General features: G+C 43.3%; 1 protein-coding gene across 3 annotated transcripts in view; it reads left to right on the top strand.

The window, feature by feature from the left end:
• The window catches only part of LOC134224407 (TWiK family of potassium channels protein 7), a 333,804-nt gene that overhangs the window by 118,595 nt on the left and 194,181 nt on the right, over positions 1 to 21,028 (top strand). The window lies entirely within an intron of this gene.

Here is a 21,028-nt window from a genome sequence, read left to right as displayed (position 1 = left end):
AACGGAGCCCAACATTTCGACCAGACGTCCGGTAATTTCACCGATGTACGCCAACGCCTGCCGCTGGAGCCAAACCACGCTTCCGAGGCCGCTTTCCGCCATCTCCGTCGGCATCTGCTAGACTGGCTCAACGTAGACCGCTCTACTAGGTTACAGAGCGAGCTACCCGTATGCGGAACCGGAGGTTCCCCCAAAACCTATCGACCGACCACAACCGCAAGTATAAAACCCCCTGCAAAACTGACGTCACAACAATAAAACAGACGAGGTCGTAAAACTGAGCCAGTAGTTCCTAATTCAAGAGCATAGCCCTAGGTTAAAATGTTTCCACCACTTTTGCTATTTTTCCGCTTTGTCGGGTCCACAAAGGGACCATCAGGCCTCGCCTTTCTAGGAACCCCCCCCCCCCCCCTTTAGATTTCAATGTTTTTCGTATTACCAACAGCTACGAGCACCACTCTGTGAAACACCATTGGGTAAGGTAACTAGTATTGTACTCCTGCTTGATATGGCAGTCCTCAGCTTCGGAATTGAGAGACAAGTCCGCATAAAACGACCCCGAGATCCTTAATCCCTGAGCAGGCAAGTTTCATCATGTACTTCGTCTTCGACGTGTTGATGACTAGTCCAATCCGTTTAGCTTCGCTTTTCAGTCTGATGTAGGCTTCCTCCATCCTCTCAAAGTTACGTGCCATGATATCAATGTCGTCGGCCAAACCAAATAACTGGACGGACTTCGTGAAAATCGTACCACTCGTGTCAATCCCTGCCCTTCGTATTACTCCCTCCAAAGCGATGTTGAATAGCAGACACGAAAGACCATCACCTTGCCGTAACCCTCTACGCGTTTCAAAGGGACTCGAAAATGCCCCTGAAACTCGAACTACGCACATCACCCGATCCATCGTCGCCTTGATCAACCGTATCAGTTTATCCGGAAATCCGTTTCGTGCATTAGCTGCCATAGCTGGTCCCGATCGATTGTATCATATGCGGCTTTGAAGTCAATAAATAGATGATGTGTGGGCACGTTGTATTCGCGGCATTTCTGCAATACCTGACGTATGGCGAACACCTGGTCTGTGGTAGAGCGTTCACCCATAAATCCCGCCTGGTACTGCCCCACGAACTCTCTTGCAATTGGTGTTAGTCGGCGGCATAAAATTTGGGAGAGTACCTTGTAGGCGGCGTTCAGCAATGTGATTGCGCGGTAGTTGCTACAATCCAGCTTATCGTCCTTTTTGTAGATGGGACATACGACACCTTCCATCCACTCCTGCGGCAGAACCTCATCCTCCCAAACCTTGGTAATCGTCCAGTGCAGCGCTCTAGCTAGTGCCTCACTACCGTGTTTAAACAGCTCTCCTGGTATTTGGTCTACTCCAGGGGCTTTGTTGTTTTTCAGCCGGCCGATCTCCTCCTGGATTTCCTGGAGATTCGGAGCCGGAAGTCGCATGTCCTGCGCGCGTGCTCCTAGGTTCATTACCATACCGCCACCGTTGTCTGCCATATCGCCATTCAGGTGCTCTTCGTAGTGCTGCCGCCACCTTTGGATCACCTCACGCTCGTTTGTAAGAAGGTTCCCGTTTATGTCCTTACACATATCGGGCTGTGGCACGTGGCCCTTACGTGAACGGTTCAACTTCTCATAGAACTTTCGTGTGTTATTAGCGCGGTGCAGTTCCTCCGTCTCTTCACGGTCTCGATCTTCCTGCGTTCCTGCGTTATCAGAGTTTTGTCTGTTCCGCGCCCGTTTGTATCGTGCCTCGTTCGCCCTCGTGCGGCGTTGCAGCAATCTCGCCCATGCTGCATTCTTCTCCTCAACTAACTGCTCACATTCGCCGTCATACCAGTCGTTTCTCTGATCCGGAGCCAGCGTGCCTAGTGCAGCGGTTGCAGTGCTTCCAATGACGGATCGAATATCTCTCCAGCCATCTTCAAGAGATGCTACGCCTAGCTGCTCTTCCGTTGGGAGTGCCACTTCCAGCTGCTGCGCGTAGTCTTGGGCTAATCTACCGTCTTGTAGCCGCCCGATGTTTAGCCGCGGCGGACGACTCCGACGCGTGTTGATCACCGTCGAGAGTTTTGAGCGCAGGCATACTGCAACGAGGTAGTGGTCGGATTCAATATTCGCACTGCGGTAAGCGCGTACGTTCATGATGTCGGAGAAGAATTTACCGTCGATTAGAACGTGGTCGATTTGGTTTTCCGTTACTTGATTAGGTGATTTCCATGTGGCCTTGTGGATATTCTTGCGGGAAAGAAAGTGCTTCGGACTACCATTCCGCGGGAGGCTGCAAAGTTTATGCATCGTTGGCCGTTGTCGTTCGATACGGTATGCAGACTATCCGGTCCAATGACCGGTCTATACATTTCCTCCCTTCCTACCTGAGCGTTCATGTCACCGATGACGATTTTGACGTCCCGCAGTGAGCATCCATCGTATGTTTGCTCCAACTGCGCATAGAACGCTTCTTTCTCGTCGTCGGATCTCCCTTCGTGTGGGCAGTGGACGTTGATGATGCTATAGCTGAAGAAACGGCCTTTAATCCTCAGCTTGCACATCCTTGCGTTGATTGGCTGCCACCCAACCACGCGTTGGCGCATCTTTCCCAGCACTATGAAGCCGGTTCCCAGCTCGTTGGTGGTGCCACAGCTTTGGTAGAAGGTAGCCGCTCGATGCCCGCTTTTCCACACTTTCTGTCCTGTCCAGCAGATTTCCTGCAGAGCTACGACATCGAAGTTGCGGGGATGTAATTCATCGTAGATTATCCTATCGCAACCTGCGAAGCCTAGCGACTTGCAGTTCCATGTTCCAAGCTTCCAATCGTGATCCTTTATTCGTCGCCTAGGTCGTTGCCGATTGTATCGAGTCGTCTTATCTTCTATGTCGTTCGTAATGGTTGTTTTTAAAGGCGGCTTATTGGGCCTGCGCAAACCTCCTGTCTCGTCGGAGGGCCGTCGTGTCAGGGCTGTCCCACCTAACACCAGGACTTGGGCTTGTGCGCTTTGAGCGGCACACGGTCGCTTTGGCGGAGCCTACTTGCGGATACATGCAGCTTTTTTGTTTGAACAACTTGTTTAAAGAAATCCTAACGTGCTAATTTATGACAAATGTTCAGCTTTTGATTTTTAAAAATTCAATGGTACACACTCAGTTTTTATTTCTGCAGCTCGGCAAAAATCCGCACAGCCGTGCGCCAGCAAAATAAAAAACTGATATTCCGGCAAAAATAGCGTTTGTTAGCTGATTTTCGGTAAATTATTTGCTGATTATCAGCAATTTTGACAGAAATCTCGGCAAAAAACATGTTTGCTGGGGCACGGCTGTGCGATTCTCGGTAAAAGTTCAACATTTTGCTGAGATCCCGGTAAAAAAAATTAAGTGTGTAAATCTCACATTAGCATTTATATTACTCAAATATCCAGAGAAAAAGAGGAATAATAATAAAATAAATTAGCGTTGAAGTGTCATAAATTCAAGAATTTGGCAAAACAACGACCTTTAAGGGAAACAGTGTTTTTATGCACTTAAAAGCTCGAAAATCACTTTAACATGGTCAAAACGTGAACGGAATGAATCGCAATGTTCACAAGACTTGTAGAGCACACCAAAAGCTTTCGTATAGAGATTGTTGCGATGGTTTTGGCGTTTATATCTCTTGTTAGATTACCTTTCCAGCTTTATCTACCTTCTGGATACTGGCATCGCCGTAGAGCAAGACGTGATTCATCCTTCGCCGCCACCAAGAGAAAGAGTTATTTGATGTATATTTTCACATAGATAAAGAAGCTCGATGGTATATTTTAATAAATATATATTGATTATGGGGCCCTCCTTAGCCGTGCGGTAAGATGTGCGGCTACAGAGCAAGACCATGCTGAGAGTGACTGGGTTCGATTCCCGGTTCCGGTCTAGGAAATTTTGGGTTTGGAAATTGTCTCGAGTTCCCTGGGCATAAAAGTATCAACGTGTTAGCCTCATGATATACGAATGCAAAAATGGTAACTTGGCATAGAAACCTCGCAGTTAATAACTGTGAAAGTGCTGAATGAACACTAAGCTGCGAGGTGGCAATGTCCCAGTGAAAGATGTAATCCCAATGAAAAAGAAAATATATTGATTGTACCATTTTTGCAAATACGAAGGAGCGAAGCAGCAGAAGTACTTCCTAGGAACGGATCACACCCATCATTAACTAGTTACAGACAAATGCCTACTTCCAAAGAAGAAATCACGTTTACGTTGCTTGATGCCGGACAAATACATAGAAGGTATAAAATCCACCGTTATCTCTATCTTGACAAACTCCTACTTTAAAAAAGGAGCAATTATTTTTAAAGAAGGCTTCAAACCCGCCATTGCCTTATTATTATCAAACGCTTACTTTTAAAAAGGAAATCACAGTCACCATTGCCTTATTCTGGACAATCGCCTATTTTTAAAGAAGGAGTAACATCCATCGGTTTTATTCCAGCACCACTCAGTTAAATAACTATTTTTGTTGACCCAAAAAAAAAAATGAAATAAACCGAACGTCCATTATGCCAAATGACCATCACTTTATACGCTATTCACAATTATATATCATATTGAATTATATATTTTATTATATTAAATGATCGTCATGCCAAATAGCCTTTATACAAAATTCTTCTTCTTCTTCTTATTGGCATTACATCCCCACACTGGGACAGAGCCGCCTCGCAGCTTAGTGTTCATTAAGTACTTCCACAGTTATTAACTGCGAGGTTTCTAAGCCAGGTTACCATTTTTGCATTCGTATATCATGAGGCTAACACGATGATACTTTTATGCCCAGGGAAGTCGAGACAATTTCCAATCCGAAAATTGCCTAGACCGACACCGGGAATCGAACCCAGCCACCCTCAGCATGGTCTTGCTTTGTAGCCGCGCGTCTTACCGCACGGCTAAGGAGGGCCCCACTTATACAAAATTACCAAATAAAAAAATGACCTTTTGACAAATGAATTTATGCCAAATGGCCCGCTTTTTGCAGAGATATGTAATTTTCAGCAATCAGATTTCAAGGAAATGTCATATTTGGGGAAACACCGACAGCCAAACCGGGAACTATACCAATCAAGTCCATATCATGTTTTGTTATTCAGTGCATAGATTCTGCCCAGGTTAACATTTTACTTTTTGTTTTGACGTAATTAATTTCATGTTTAATAAGTGGTATAATATTTTATTTTGAAGCTGATGAGTTTGAAATTTTTGAGCCACGCATCTGAATTTTGTTTTCAACTAGATCTCACTACTAGTCCAAACTAACTTATGAAGTTATGTGTAATGTGCTGTAATTAAGATGTCTTTTCGTGTAATAAATTATATTAACATCCTAACAGATGAAAAGATAATGCTCTAGCTTGGTTATTCACATCTACACGAACGGTGATTCCATTGAGAGGAACTATGAACGAAAATCAAACTTCACGCTACTGTTTCTACTACCTGCAACTTTGCCATTGTATAGTTCACAAGGGCACGAAAATGTTATACTTATGAATCTTTCCCTCTCCGAAGACAATAGTTTTATCACCAATAAAGTTTCACCTAGAGAGAAACGGTACGAAAATAAATTCACGGTTGAAATTATTTTGCATAACATCCCACTGGGCTCCTTCCCATAAAATACCGTGGAGAGAGTAATTGCTTAGATTACCAGGATAGATTTTAAACTTAATTCGGAATGAGAAAATCAATGTAGCAGAAATTTTATATGCAGCACTATCTTTGCTTTTTGTCGTTTGAGCACCGCTCTTGTTACTTACAGGGGCGACTCTATCCACGTGCTGAACAAGAGAAGCAGGTATGGGTGCGGCTATATATTACGTAACGACGATTTGCTCATTAAACATCAAATGTATAAATGCTTCTATGAAGCTATTAAGTTTTCATGATCAAATTACATTCTTTATCTGAGAATCGCGTTTTAATTTGAGTTGAATATTTAATCATTGTAAATTTTATTGCGATCTAGGAACAGATTTGAAAGTGAACGAAAATGATTTGTTTAGACTTAACCTCCACACAAGGACTAGGCTAGTGCGCTTAAAGCGGCACACGATCACTTCGTTAGGGTCTACTTGCTGATACGTGCATTTTTTTTATAAAAGTTTACAGAGCCTTCTGTCAAATCCCTCAACACCCTGAGAGTAGCCTTGCGAGCAAAGGCGTAGGATTGCCAATCTGTTCGATTCTCGGTCCGGTCAAGGATGTTTCGGGTTGGAGACATTTTCGACTCCCTGGGCATAGTGTATCAATTGTACTTGCCACACAAGATACATACTCATGCAATGGCGGGCATGGAAAAGCATTCTATTAATAACTGATGAAATGCTAATAGAATACTAAGTTAAAGGCAGGCCAAGTTCCAGTTGCAATGTAGAGCCATTGAAGTAGTAGTAGTAGTATCAGGTTGTTCGAGATTAGTCTATCATAAATCTCACCTTCCTGTATGCCCACCATTGCAAACGAGTCCGTCTTCTCATTGCCGATGTGAGATGGGACCCAAAAAAGGTAATCTTGAACGATCTTTCGACCAAAACATGCATCTGCTCTTTTATGTTTGTAAGAAAGCTTAACTAGTTTCATCGACCGAAGTGCCTCGATAGAACTAAGTCTATCCTAGAAAATGAAATAATGGTCTAGCTGATTGAAAATAAACCCTATAGCGAAGTTAATTGCTGCCAGCTCAGCAACATAAACCGAACACGGTTCATGAAGTTTTCGAAAGGTGATTGAATTTACATTGAAAACACCGAAGGCAGGGGATCCGTTAATGTTGGAACCATTAGTGAAATATCTATTGCTGCAATTGATATGTTCATATTTTTCGGAAAAAAGGGAAAGAATAGATATTTGACGAAGATTATCTGGTATTCCTTGCATAACATGGACAGATCGTATTCAATTGAGGAACTGTCGTTGGTGAAGTAACCTCGAGGTGGATGAAAACACGGAAGACAAGGCTCTGAAGAAGTGTAGTTAAGATATACTTCCATGAATCTTGACCGATGAAGTTGTTTATCGAAGTTTTCTAAGACAAGTGTGTTTGGCATATTGAAACCATCGATCTAATGGTAAATGCAATACTCTTCAACTGTGCCGCATCTCATCTACAGCAGCAATTCGTGAACACTTTTACTATTAGATTTATTTCCATTTTTTTTTCAATTCATGACACTTTGGAACTGCTGAAAACCCTATCACAAGGCACAAGTCAGAAAGCTAGTACCGTTTTGACTCAAATTCCGAAGGAGTTTATTCGAGTAATGTTCTCCACATGACTTTGAAGTCGTTTGTTATATTGATCTTCAGTGCGGAAAACCGATGAAAATTTTAGTTTGAGGGATTTGAGTCGAAACGGTATCCCAAAAACCCCAGATTAATCCACCTAGCAGTGATGAAGCCTTTCTCGTGCATTATAAAATATATTGAAAAAATCACATAAAAAGGTCAAAAAAGCTCTTTAGGGAAATAGAGCACATTTTTCCGATCATTTTGCATGGTTTTGCATTGATTAAAATGCATTACCACTATAATTGAAAAAAAAAAATCGTTTTTGAAAAAAAAGTCGGGGAAAAAACAATGATTTTTCAATAATTACGAATTGCAATGTCCCATCGGGCTAATTTTCAATGGCAAACAATGGGAATGCAACTTGTTGCGAGTAAATCGGGTAATGCCAAGCTGAATTTTTTTTAAAATATTTTCTGACAGAATACGTATTTTTGGAAAAGGATTCAGAATATATAAAAATATCATTTTGGCCAAAAATGTTACGTATGCAGTTTCTCAAAGAAACGGTTCATCTGTGCTTGAAAACCTTATACGTTCGCCATATAAACCCAGGAATGCTCAAGATCCAAGAGTAAGTGAGTGAATGGTTAAAAACAATCAACGTAGACCTCACATTTATCTACCATTAGTTACATGGATATGGAAATTAGATATCACGTGTGGATTGCAGGTGATTGTCTTAAATAACAATATTCGGATCTCCGCAAGAGAAACACACCTTTCTAAAAGTATATTTCACCGTTCCATGGTATCATCACGGAAACTAAGCTCTTTATAAACACGCCAAAGATTTGTTTCAAAGTATACATTGTGATATTGAACAAAGAAGCTTTAGCGCTGGACATGATAAATGCACGATATTTCCACGTGGAGCTTGTACCAATAATTTACATAGCTGCTAGCTTAGTATCCGTCTAGCCGTACCTAATTTATTCGTCTACAGGAATTTGCAACGATTCGCATAATAAGTAAGGATCAGATGGAATTTTATTTCCATCTCACCTTTCGCGACAGAAATTGTACTGTTACTATCTATCACTTCATACTAAAATTGAACTACTCAAAATTGAATCAAAACCGACTCATTTTTATTTAACTACTCAATGTTTGAGCTACTCAATGTTTGAGTGAAATCTGCTACTTCAATAAAATGATAATCGTTCCCAAACTAAAAATCTGTTTGCTGTAAAATGCACTCAGATATACAGATGCTTAACTTTCACGAAATAATCATTTCTTTGAAGTAGTATCTTTTACTCAAATTTTGAGTAGTCCCGTTTTAAATGAAAATAAGTCGAATGCAACTCAATTTTGAGTAGTTCATGTTTAGCGTGCTCAGTGAGCTATACATATGTCGTATTATCGAATGGGTGAAAAATCAATTGTTCAAACTAATATAGTGATGCAAAAATTAAAACACTGCCTTGTCCACCTAGCGGTAAGAGTGCCTTTCTCGTGCATTATAGAAAATTGTAACTTTCTAGCCTTTCAAGCCAAGTTCGATCCGGCCAATTTTCAATAAGAATCAAATGCGACATGATCTTTCATCGAATCTTGTTGCAACTGAATTGGTGAAGTCAAAAAAGCGAGCTAGACTTTTCCACGAATTTGTTTTTTTTAAAGAAAATTGTATTTTGGGCATTTGGTATTCTAGCTCTCTATATCCACCTCCGACTCGGTAGACAGGTGGGGCCAACCTGTTTTAGGACGGGGTGGTTAACACAATGAATGCAGACTTCTTGAGTTGTGGGCTGCCAACTTGGGGTACCCTCGGCAAGGTATCCGTTATTATCCACCGTGACACAGGTAGGTGAGTGTTTGGGCACATGTGGTGCAAGTGCGATCCTTTTGTGTGAAGGTAGTTAATAGGGAGTTAACATTCATGAGGCGTATACGTACACGTATTGTTTAACTGCGGACCGAGGGATCTGACTGGAGATGGAGTTGATTTAAATGCAGCTGATCCCACACTACCTAAGATTGCCTCTCCCATGAATCTGCTTGCAGATTTCCGTTACACTTATTACGTAAGCAATTTTCTGGGTTTTCAACCTCCCCTGACCAGGTACAGAACGACTTGGCGGACGTAGGGCGCATTCGAGGATGGAGAAATGAGGTGTCAAACCTTGTATTGTAGCGTCAAATTCTTGATTCAGTGTTATCTGTTCAGATGTAAGCTAATTGAATGAAATAAATGAGATAATCTGGAAGTCGCTTTGGTGAGCGGCTAACAAATAAATCAATAAATGAATAATTGCTTTGAAAACGTAAGAAAATGTCAGAAACTCCCCTTCCCCCATAAGTGGGGATAGCTTGAGGTGGTCAATGAATTCGTCTACCTTGGATCCTTGCTAATGGCTGATAACAATGTTAGTCGTGAAATATGAAGGCGCATTATCTGTGGAAGTTTGGCCCACTTCGAGCTCTTTAAAGAAAGTGCGATCAAAAGAGATTTACCACCGCACCAAATGCATGATACATTTGGTGCAGTGGTAAATCTTTTTTGATCGCAGGGCCGGATTTAGTTGGAAGGGGTCCCCGGGGCCGACAGTATGTAGGGACCTCAAAATATACAAAAATGTTGGTTTTGGTGCATAAGATTTGTGAGGGGCCACCCACCTCCCTAAATACGGCCCTGCATGTACAAAACGCTGATGAGACCGATAGTCCTCTACGGACATGAAACTTGCACAATGCTCGAAGAAGACTTGCAAACACTCGGAGTATTCGAGAGACAGGTGCTTACGACCATCTTTGGCGGTGTTCAAGAAGATAGTGTGTGGCGACGAAGAATAAACCACGAGCTCGCCCAGCTCTATGGCGAACCCAGCATCCAGAAAGTACACACTTAATTTTTTTCGCCGAGATGTCAGCATATTTTGTTTATTCTCCCGAGATGGGCACCGCCGAGTTTCAGCAAACATAATTTTTACTGAGATCTCAGTAAAGGTGACGTTTCGGTTACTGAGATAAAGTAAAAATTTTGCTGAGAATAAGAAATAAATAAAATTTTCTGCCGAAGTTCAGTTTTGAAATTTGCTGAGCTACAGCGGTGCCCGATTTTGCCGAGCTCGAAAAAGTTAGTGTGTAGCTAAAGCCGGAAGGGTACGATGGGCAGGGCATGTTGCAAAAATGCCAGACAGCAACCCTGCAAAGATGGTGTTCGCTTCCAACCCGGCAGGTACGAGACGGCATTGAGAGCAGCGAGCAAGGTGGGCTGACCAGGCACAGAACGACTTGGCGGACATGGGGCGCATTCGAGGATGGAGAAATGAGGTCTCAAACCTTGTATTGTAGCGTCAAATTGTTGATTCAGTGTTATTTGTTCAGATGTAAGCTAATTGAATGAAATAAATGAGATAATCTGGAAGTCGCTTTGGTGAGCGGCAGTTGAGAAGGACCTTAGGGCGCTCAACGTTAAGGCCGACTGGAAGCGATTGGCCCAGGATTGAGTCCGGTGAAGAGCTGTAGCCCATTATTGTTACCTAACTCAGACCATTAAACTTTCTAAATGGGAAAGGTCAATTCATTCTTATGTTCAAGAAGACTAAAAGATACATGGTCTGTGCTGAAGTATTGTATGAATTTATGAATATACAGTAAAATAAAGCATTAATATATTATTGCACACTCCTGGTAGATGTGGAAATTTTGGATGATATAAAGAAGAATTCCACCAGATAAAAAAATAAAAACATTCATCAGGTGATTTTGAAATAGCTCAAAAAGAAACAGATAGGGCGATATGAAATCATGTTTCAGAATAATCCAGTCCATCTCAATTTTCAAGTGAAATAAGACTTTTACAAATGTTTCAACCGTTTAGTTTTGTTACTAAAATGCTGCTGGCAGCAAAATAGTTTTCCACCTCTCTTCTTTTTCTTCTATGGCTCTACAACTGGAACTTTATCTGCTTTTCAACTTAGTATTCTTTCCATGCCCGCCATTGCATAAATATGTTACTTATGTGAAAACATGAAAACACCCTGGATCGGACCGAGAATCAAACTCGCCATCTCCGGATTGGCAATCCTACGCCTTTGCTTGCAAGGCTAACTGGAGACCGTTTTCCACTTTAAATATATTGAATTTTAAATTGCATACCTTCATAATGCGAAACGATTCAATAAAAAATTCCGCGGAAAAAAATAAAAATTTCGTTTCGTTCCGTTAAATTTCGAATCCAATAGAATCTTGATTTCATACGGTCTCGATATCACGGAAATAATTTATACTTTGTTTCGATTCGTGCCATCACCATTCCGGTTTCGTTTCGCATACCATTATAAGAAAGGATAATAGTGGTATCGAGGAGCTCCTTTACAATGTTTTCAACTGTGTTTAAGCTATCAGAATTAGATTTCAGCAATTTTTAATTGTGTCTCTATGTTAGTATAAATATTCTGTTACATAGTATCTACACCCAATATTTTTTTACACGGTTGGTATCCATTAATTTCTTGGTTAACCTGAACTTTCACAGTTTTTTGAATACCACCTGAATTTTCTGTGAATGTGATTTTTTTCGTGGGGTTGATTCATAGTTTCTTTGCCGCTTTATCGACTAAAAACCACCCGTGTGAAAAAAGAACTGGGTGTATATGATTAAAATCAAGTGATGTGACATCCTGAAGGAGCACAAATTTGATTACAATTGCAAAAGATAATGCGTCGGATAATGACAACGTTATGACTGATTTATTGACACTGTTTGAGGGCTGGTTAAGGTTTAATGACCTGTCTTGAAAAAGCAATTTTAAACGAGGTTTTGGAGGAGTATTAAATAGCTGGTATTAACTTGGATAAGTATGACATAAAATTCTGCCAACTTGCAGGGTTGTTTCCAGGAGATTTAAAGCAAGGATAAAATATTAAAAATAAGGAAAGGCAACTTGAATTCTAGCTCAGGATTGAATTATTAAATAATCGAATTCTTTGTAATGGAGGTATCTTATTTATATTTTTACAGCATTCAGAGATAAACAAGTCTTAAAGCAAGGAATTGTGTTAATGTAAGAAATACCTTCACCTTTCATTATTATTATTGAAATTTTCCTCAAGCCATCCCTGACACAGTTATTTTCTGACCTGCTCTGAATGAACTATCTGTCGGGGTGGCATGGTCACAACTTTGCCTCTCAGTAAGATTGTATCCGAAACAAAGTTTGCAAAAAGCACTTTTACAATCCTCGTTCTGCTCTGGTTTTTAGTAAATATTTTCATTCTATTCCTTCATTCGCTCTTGCATCGCTGCGTATTTTAATTAAGACGGAATTAACGATACCAAGTGTATTGTGGGTGCTTCATCCTATACTTTGCCGGTTCGGAAGGGCAAAGTTAGCCGAGGCAGTATTATCTTTGAAATGGTTGAGTTTTTGTTCTTTGCTAAGTTGAAGAGAGGAAGCCCTATTGCGTCATGATTCAATGATTGAGAGCTCAAGATGATTTGAACAGAATCTGATTGAGAACCATTTGCCATGAATTCGTTGTGGTTTTTGAACTGCCTCCATCGCCTTTCAAATTTAGCTCTGTGGCGCAATTTGCTTTGTTCATTATAAAGCCATGATCCGTTTTGTCTTCATATTCATTTATACGCTTCCAGTTCAGTTTGCTGAGAGACATGTATCACATCTTTTCGCAAGTATCGGGTGAGCGTGAGGGTCAATAGTATAAGGAGCATTAGAAGCTCGTAAAGCAGAGAGGAAAACGCACTTTACAGGATAATAAAACATTTTTATGATTCCAAATTACGTCGCTTTCCTTTTTAAAGATATACTTTAGCCTTTCAACTTTTACAACAAATCTCGATATGCGAACGTTTTGGTGAACGAAACACCTGAATGGCAAGCTGAGGTATATAATTCTATGCTCATTCATGTATAAGAGTTTTATTTCATCCGTTTAAGTTAAAATTTAAAGCGCTTAAAAAGAGAATAGTTATTTATGTAGCCGTTACATTGTCACGAATGTCTAAGATGTAATTGAAGGCCCTTTCATCCAACGTGTATAGTCAAATTGAAGAAATGAAAAAAAGAACAATTTTGTAACCACTTTGAAAAGATCCATTAATTACGTAACGCAAAAATTGGCTATTCTCTACCTCCAACCCCCCTCCCCCCTAAACCCCACGATCTGAAAATTTTGTATGGATTGCCACACTTCAGGCAACCTCCCACCTCCTTTGAGCGCTACGTAATTTATGGATGATCCCTTTAACACGCTTTATTTGCAGATTCTTGGGTTCTCAATTTATTCCCGATTAAGATCATTTAAAAGTGCCATCATTTCAGAATGCCTCATAATAGATGTGAGATTGAATGGCTTACTCAGTATAACTATTTTCTTCTTCTTCAATGGCTTTACATTCCAACTGGAACTTGGCCTGCTTTTCAACTATTCTATTAGCATTTCCTCAGTTATTAATTAAAAGCCTTTTTATGCCGGCCATTGTATGAGTATGTATATTACGTGGCAAGTACAATGCATACACTATATCCAGGGAGTCGAGAATATTTCCAACTCGAAAACATCCTGAACCGGACCGAGAATCGCTATCTCCGGATTGGCTATCCTACGCCTTTGCTCGCAAGGCTACTGGAGACCTCGTTCAATTATATCAAAACGATTTGTTTTGTGTTGCCCGACGTTTCGGCCTGTGTATTCGGCCTTCATCAAGGGTGAAACTGTCTATCCCTTGAAAAAGACCAAATATTCACGAAGAAACGTCTTGCAAAACATAACTGATCGGTCACGAGATGAACCGGCCTAGGGCCGAAAATTTCGTTAATAAAGATAATTCAATTCAGAACTAATCGGTGTGACATAATTAGACTGAGAAAGCTATAACATCTCTCAACAAATCTTCCAGTCGTAACTCTATTCTATAGCTGAAGTATAGAGAACTTGATTCTCTATGGGCTGTTTGAATACATCTTCCCTCCTCAAGATTTTTTGCACTTCTTTTTAGTTTTCTATGAAATGAGAAATTAATTTTCAGCAGCATATTTTAAGGAGTTTATCTAAAAGAATATTCTGCCATTATATAATAATCGGCAATTCACGAGCCAGGTGGTTTAGTAGCTAACGCTTCTGCCTTATAATATCAATTCCAGGCTCGCCCCTTTTCTACTTTGTATTTCTAGCTTAGTTCTTTCTGTGTGTCACGTTCTACTAAAACGATTCCTACTGTTATAACCTTCCACACTAACAATCCCAAAACCTCATTTGGTCCCTGAGAGGTCGTAGAGTTCTCTGCATCTTTCTTAAGTAGGTGTCCAACTAACCATCTTTCTCCTTCCTCAGCATTCGCAAGGACGTGACCAAGACAGATGCATTGCTTCCTTCGAAGAGATAGTGATTAGTCCCAAAACAATATATGTGGTAATGGATGAAAGTGATGCTACTCTCATACAATTGTCTTGGCTTGTACCACCTACGAATTTGTGCGAATTGCTCAATGCTTATTATTAAATAATCGATAGTTTATACAATTCTGCAAGTTATAGAATGAGAAAATCCATTCTATCATAATATGCCTCTAACTGTTGAGACAGAACTCTTTGGATTACATTTGAAAATTACATGAGATGACATGAAATTACCACAGTAGAAGTATATCTTTTAATAGCATTCAAACTAGAAATCTATAATGATTCACTTATGCAAACCGCTTGATTTTGTTGACGAACAATAGAAAACAAAAAAATATTGTTAGAGGGGTGATAACCTCTTCCCAACACCAAGAATAGTTATGTCAAAGACGGTTTAGTTCTGATAATTACTCCTAATGGGGTATCAAATAGAAACGAAAAAAAAATTGAAAAAATCTTCCAAAGTACTTCATTTTGTTTAGAAGTGCGCTAGGTTTCCCCTACATTTTTGCCTTTCCCGTATACTAAGGCTTAGGTTTGTTTCGCGAATTAAAATTAAATTAAACTTAAAAATGACAGTTCAAAAATTTTCAAATAACCCTGCTTGCAGAGCATAATTATTTTGATAGATATTTTGTTGGTATTGCTGGGTACCACCAATCAGTATTATGGCCGGGTGATTTTTCAATTTTTTATCTGTGACTTTTAAGTTTAATTTGATTTTAATTCGCGAATCAGACCAAAGCCTAAGCATACGTAAAGGCTAAGCAAACTTTTTATAAAAGCCCAGAAACCCATAGTGTTATATGCCGATCAACCCAGTTTGGCGAATTGTTGTGATGTATAAGTGCGTATGTGTATGTGTGTTTGTATGTATGAACGTGCCCATATTATGGCTAAGAAGTTGCTTTGCAACTTCTTAACATACAGGTAAATTACATTTCAGCATTTTATACGATTAGAAGAACGGTGATTATTGGTTTTTCAATGGTATAGTTGCTTTATCTCACGTGAACGCGAACGACTGTTTTTCAATATTACTGGCTTGGTCGATTGTTGTATGCATTTAGTCATTTTCAATCTTTAATTCTCAATGTTCAGCTCTAAACGTGAGACATGTTTAGCTCTTCCATTGTCTATTAGGTGTGCAAAATACGAAGCGTTGGCATTCTGTGTGTAAAATTTTATTTATTCTCTTTATTACCTTTTATTACCTGACAGCCACCTTCACCTGATTTAATCTCGGTTGATCAATTCAAACTCAAACAGCTTTAAATAAGATATCGAAGCCATCTGAAGTGCCGTTCCTACCCGCTACCTACAAATGAATGCTGTTCAAACAGAACGAGCATCATTTTCTACTTCTACACTTGACAAAGTGCTCCAGTTTTTCATGCCGCTGTAAGCTTCCAATGAATAAGTATTCAAATAGAAGTTACAAAACATCCTTCAGCATTGAGTTTCCGAGCAGCGAAATCGATTGTGCTGTTGTCATTGGTTAAATTTTCCTATTCCGCTCGAGTAGTGCTCGTTAATGTTGCTACGCTTACGAGACGACACAAAGATGTGACTACAAATTCGTCAACTGGAAAGAGCTGCCAACGTCAGAAAAAGCAGCGCAAAGTTCTAATTGAATTGCGCGATTAAAATTCATTAAAAGCCGGGTTCCATTAGAAGTTGCTTCCGAAGAAATTTGAATGTAAGATAAAAAAGATAAATATGCAGTAAAGTAACAGCGCTGCAAAATCGAAGCCCACTTCCGTTCCAAGAACGGGAAAGTCTGTGGCAGCAAAAACCAAACGACTAAAGCCCACAATCCGGAGGGTAATGGGCCAACAGTGTCAATAAGGGCAATTGAAGTATACGTACGAAGACCTTATACTTTATAGAAAAAAGTATGTTTTAAGTGGTTTTGTGTAATTAATAATGGAATGGTCAGCACTTAAAAATCAATTAGCTTCCATCTCCTTTCCTCTCAGATGTGTCTTGCGCTTCAGCTTGCAGACTTCCACAGTTGAGCATACATTGATTCAAATTATGTGATTGCTTTTTTTTAGAAAATCAATATTTGGCAATTTATCATCATCAATCTTTATGCTGACGTACAGATTGAATTACGCCAAATCTTAACTTCCAAGTGGCTACTGATTGTCGTGGCTACTGGCTGACGTTCTTGGAACACAAAATCGAATCGGAGACATATTTATTCTGCTTCTAGCAATGGGCGTTATTTATTAAACTTGAGTAATGAAATATGTGCATTTTAGTAGATCGATGCAATTCCAGATAGAATTTACGGTTCGAGGACCGCGGCGAATCAACCCATATTGCTGATCGATTACTGGAACTGCAATAATGTTGGGAATTTTCATCTACGCTTGGTAATCTGAATGTCCTTAAGGCTAGGGAAAACTCTGCGCAACAGACACCTGAGCATCCACACTATGTTCGAAGGCGAACAGGGATGGGCTCCTCCCGGATAAACCGGGTCCTAAACCTGCTAAAAATGTGCCTCCCGGATAAACCGGGTCCCTTATCCTCCGATTCCCCCAGGACTACGGGATGCTGCGACTACTAGGGGCGGCGGGTGGTGCTGTTCCCATGCACTTCTTATAAAACTCCTGCCCCTAGCTCAGGCTAGTTCGCTGACTGCCTTGCTGAGATCCACTGCTACGTTGTCTCGATCCCTCGGCGGTCGTGCCACAAACTTCCTCACTCGAATCCTCCTGACTTCTCCTGGCGTCGAGGGTGGTCCATCAGTCCCGGTGAAGGAAACTTCCGCACTGATGGTTCCTCGACTACCGGTGGTTATCGCAGGGGACGCTTTCGTGCATTGCGCCGACTTCGTCTTCGGGTTGCAGAGGTGGTCCGACAGTTCCGGTGGTGGATGACGTCCGCACTGGCGGTGCCCTACATACCCGAAGTACTTCCTTCTTCTTTCTTCAGCAGGTTGGCGGTTCGAGTGCCGACGTCGGTCCGACGATTCCAGTTGGCAGAAGACTTCCGGCGCCCCGACGATCCGAGACCAATCACTGCTCACTGTGCTGGATTTCCCTCCAAACCGACGCTTATTTGCTGGTCCATTCTCCATCGACGCTGCAGCTCTGAAAGTCTTTGCGTCACGACTCTGCTGACCGCATTCCACGTATCTTCATTGCAACACATTCGCTCTGCGATGTTGTCCGCCCGTAGGGCAGGCATTGTTCTACGTACTTCCGCAAACCTTGGGCAATCGAATACCACGTGTTCTGGAGTCTCCTCTATGTTGATACATGCCGGGCAGAACGGCGATGACGCATGGGCACACCGATGCAGACAGGGGGCAGCAGGGACTTTGTCCAAGGGCTTGACGACCCCTCCCCATGGCCACTGCGAGTTAGACCGAGACCATCGTCCCTAACCCCTAATCCCAAGGCGTCAAGCGACCCGTACCGAGGGGATGCATGGCCAGGGGGGTGAAATAATAAGCTAGGCCTTTAACGGAGCCTGTGCGGTTCCTGGGCACCCTCCACAGTAATTGTCCCTTACCGCGTTATGCTGGGCTCTGGCGTGGTGGACCTCTTTTCCCGAGCAACTCGTGGGACCAAAATGGAAAACCAAGTCAATTCTTCAATTAGTGGTAGTAGTGTAGGCGACAACCCCTTCGCAAGAGGTGGGTTGTTCAGGTCTCCGCCTAGGAGGCCAGAGGCAATAGTCGGCAGCTCAGTGCGCAGCGCCAGCGTGGGTCACTCAACCTTCCTCTCGGCTATAAAAACGCCGGTAGGGGTTATTGACGGCCCATGGCTTGTGGAGGCGATGAACCGCAAACGCGATGGGCTTTCGGCCTTCGTGGTGGCGACGGAACAGCTGGACGCCATCATCGACTTTGCGTCATCGAAGCATAATATCAGCAAGGACCTCAAGAGGAGCTTGCAGAAATTTCGAAAGTCGATGCTGGACGCCAAGCTGGAGAGGGCGGTCGGGACGGCCAAGTGTAAACCCGTGAAATCGGTGGAGTCGAGGTCTACCCAGACTGAGGCCCAAGGATTCGCGGACTCGGGCAAGGTCGAATCGACCGAAGGCGTGCCAGCTAAGACGGTGGTGCCAAAGTCTACCCAGACTGAGGCTCAAGTATTTGCGGGTACGTCGGGGGTGACTGCTCCAACGGAGCAGACACAAAAACGGGGGAGACAGTCTCCAGGGGATGAGCTCCCTGGGGGCCGCTCCAAAACGCGGAGGGTTACTACCCCGAACAAGGGTAGTGGGGCTGAGAAGCTGAACCCCGGTCAGGTACCTCCAAAACCGGGGGAGGAAGGACCTGGAAAGGTCCGTCCACTCAGGCAAGACGGTGGTAAGGGGTTACGGCAGGCTGAAAGTTCTCAGCCGCACCAGACCAGGGAAATAGAGGTGAATGACGCCTCCTGGACCCTGGTCAAGAACAAGAGGAATCCGAAGAAGTCAAGGGCCGAAAAGAAGGCCCAGGCGAATGAGGGTAGCAATAAGAAGTCTAGGGTAGGCGCCAATCGCTCCAGGGGCGATGCCCTAGTCATCACGGCGGACGAGGCTAAGTACTCGGATGTTTTGAAGGCGATGAGGAGTGACGTCAAGCTCGGTGAACTCGGCGCCGACGTACGTCGAATAAGACGTACCCGGATGGGCGAGATGATACTCGAGCTGAAGCGGGGCGTCTCGCAAAAGGGCGCCGCCTACAAGAAGTTGGCGGAGGAGGTCCTAGGCGAGACGGTCAAGGTGAGGGCACTCACGACGGAGGTGAATCTAAGGGTTAAAGACCTGGACGAGATCACTGAAGTCGAAGAGCTCGTCACGGCACTGCGGCGACAGTGTGAAGTGGAGACGCCCACCGCAGCCGTTCGGCTACGGAAAGGTCCGGCAGGGACGCAGGTAGCATTGGTTCGGCTATCTGCAGCGGACGCCTCCAAGGTAGTCAAGTTAGGGAGCGTCAAGGTGGGATGGTCGGTATGCCCTGTGCGCATATACGAGCAACCCGAAGTTTGCTTCATGTGCCTGGAACCGGGGCACAAGCAATGGGAACGCAAAGGCCCTGACAGAAGCAATCTCTGCCGACGCTGCGGATTGGAGGGACATAAGGCACAATGCTGCACGAACCCACCCAATTATTTGATTTGTTCCAGCAAAGCTGTGAACAGCAAGCACCCCATGGGGGGTTCGATGTGCCCGGCGTTTAAGCGTGCTGCAAAATCAAAGTGCAGGTAAAGCAGCTGGCTTGCTCGGCTTCGCCCGAGTGTTTGGTGTGCGCAGGTTTAGAGGAAACGGCGGAACACGTGTTGTTCGTGTGCTCACGTTTTCGCGCAATGCGTGACCACATGCTTGCCACATGTGGTCTGGACACTACCCGGACAACCTAGTTCGGAGGATGTGTAAAGACGAAGTTGGCTGGAACGCCGTTTTATCGGCTATCGCCCAAATCGTCTCGGAGCTACACAGAAGGTGGCGCGTGGACTCAATGATGGCTAGTTCAGGCGCAAATAAGAGGTGGTCCAAGGGATCGGAGTCGGCTTCATGGGTCATACCGGTGGTCATGCTCTGTGGTCGAACTCGATCCTTTTATCGAACAAGTGGCCTCGCGAAGAGCAACATGGTATCGTCGCTTTCGCGGCGTCGGTCAACCAGGCGGGTTCCGAACCCGAGGACGGAAAGGGGTCCTCGTCAAGGCTGGGGCAGGCGTAGGCCTCGCGTCGGCAAGTCCCTCTGTGTGCTGGCGAATAGGCCCTATCGCAGAAAGGTCAATTTGGGGTGCACGCGGCATCATCATTCTTGATACCAGTCGTGCAGAGGGAAGCAGGCGCGAAGTCGACCCTGCCCACCTTCCGAGGACATGGGGCGTGGTAAGGCCACCTGGAAAGCCGGCAATGCGCTGGCACGATACCATGGTGTTCTTCTAAAAAAGCGAGTCACGATGTTCGATGCTGCAAGGACACGCAGCTAACCTCGAGGGTGCGTCATGCACTGGCCCCCCTTTGAAGCATTACTTTCTGGTTGTACCGAAGGGACGATGGGCTTGGCGGCAATGGAAACGGTTTAGCTGGTCGGGGATGCAGTCCTGCCTCTCTCATTGGAGGTGGCCCCTAACCCAGCACTTCCTGGTCAACCCAGGATGTCTGTTGAGCAGATTCCCCCTCCATTGTTTAGGAAGAAAAAAAAAAAAAAAAAAAAAAACCGAGGCAGACAGTAGCGGAAACAGCCATGTCCGGACAGGAACTGTGTGAGGTCAAAGTTCACCTCTCCATGCTCCCTATTCACCCACGTCGACACATTGGAGATGAGCCGGTGGGTCCACCTTCCATTATCCGCATTGTCCCACTCCTGC

The sequence above is a fragment of the Armigeres subalbatus genome, chromosome 3 (genome assembly GCF_024139115.2).
Source record: "Armigeres subalbatus isolate Guangzhou_Male chromosome 3, GZ_Asu_2, whole genome shotgun sequence".
In the NCBI taxonomy this organism is placed as follows: domain Eukaryota; kingdom Metazoa; phylum Arthropoda; class Insecta; order Diptera; family Culicidae; genus Armigeres; species Armigeres subalbatus.
This window is presented reverse-complemented; position numbering and strand designations above follow the sequence as displayed.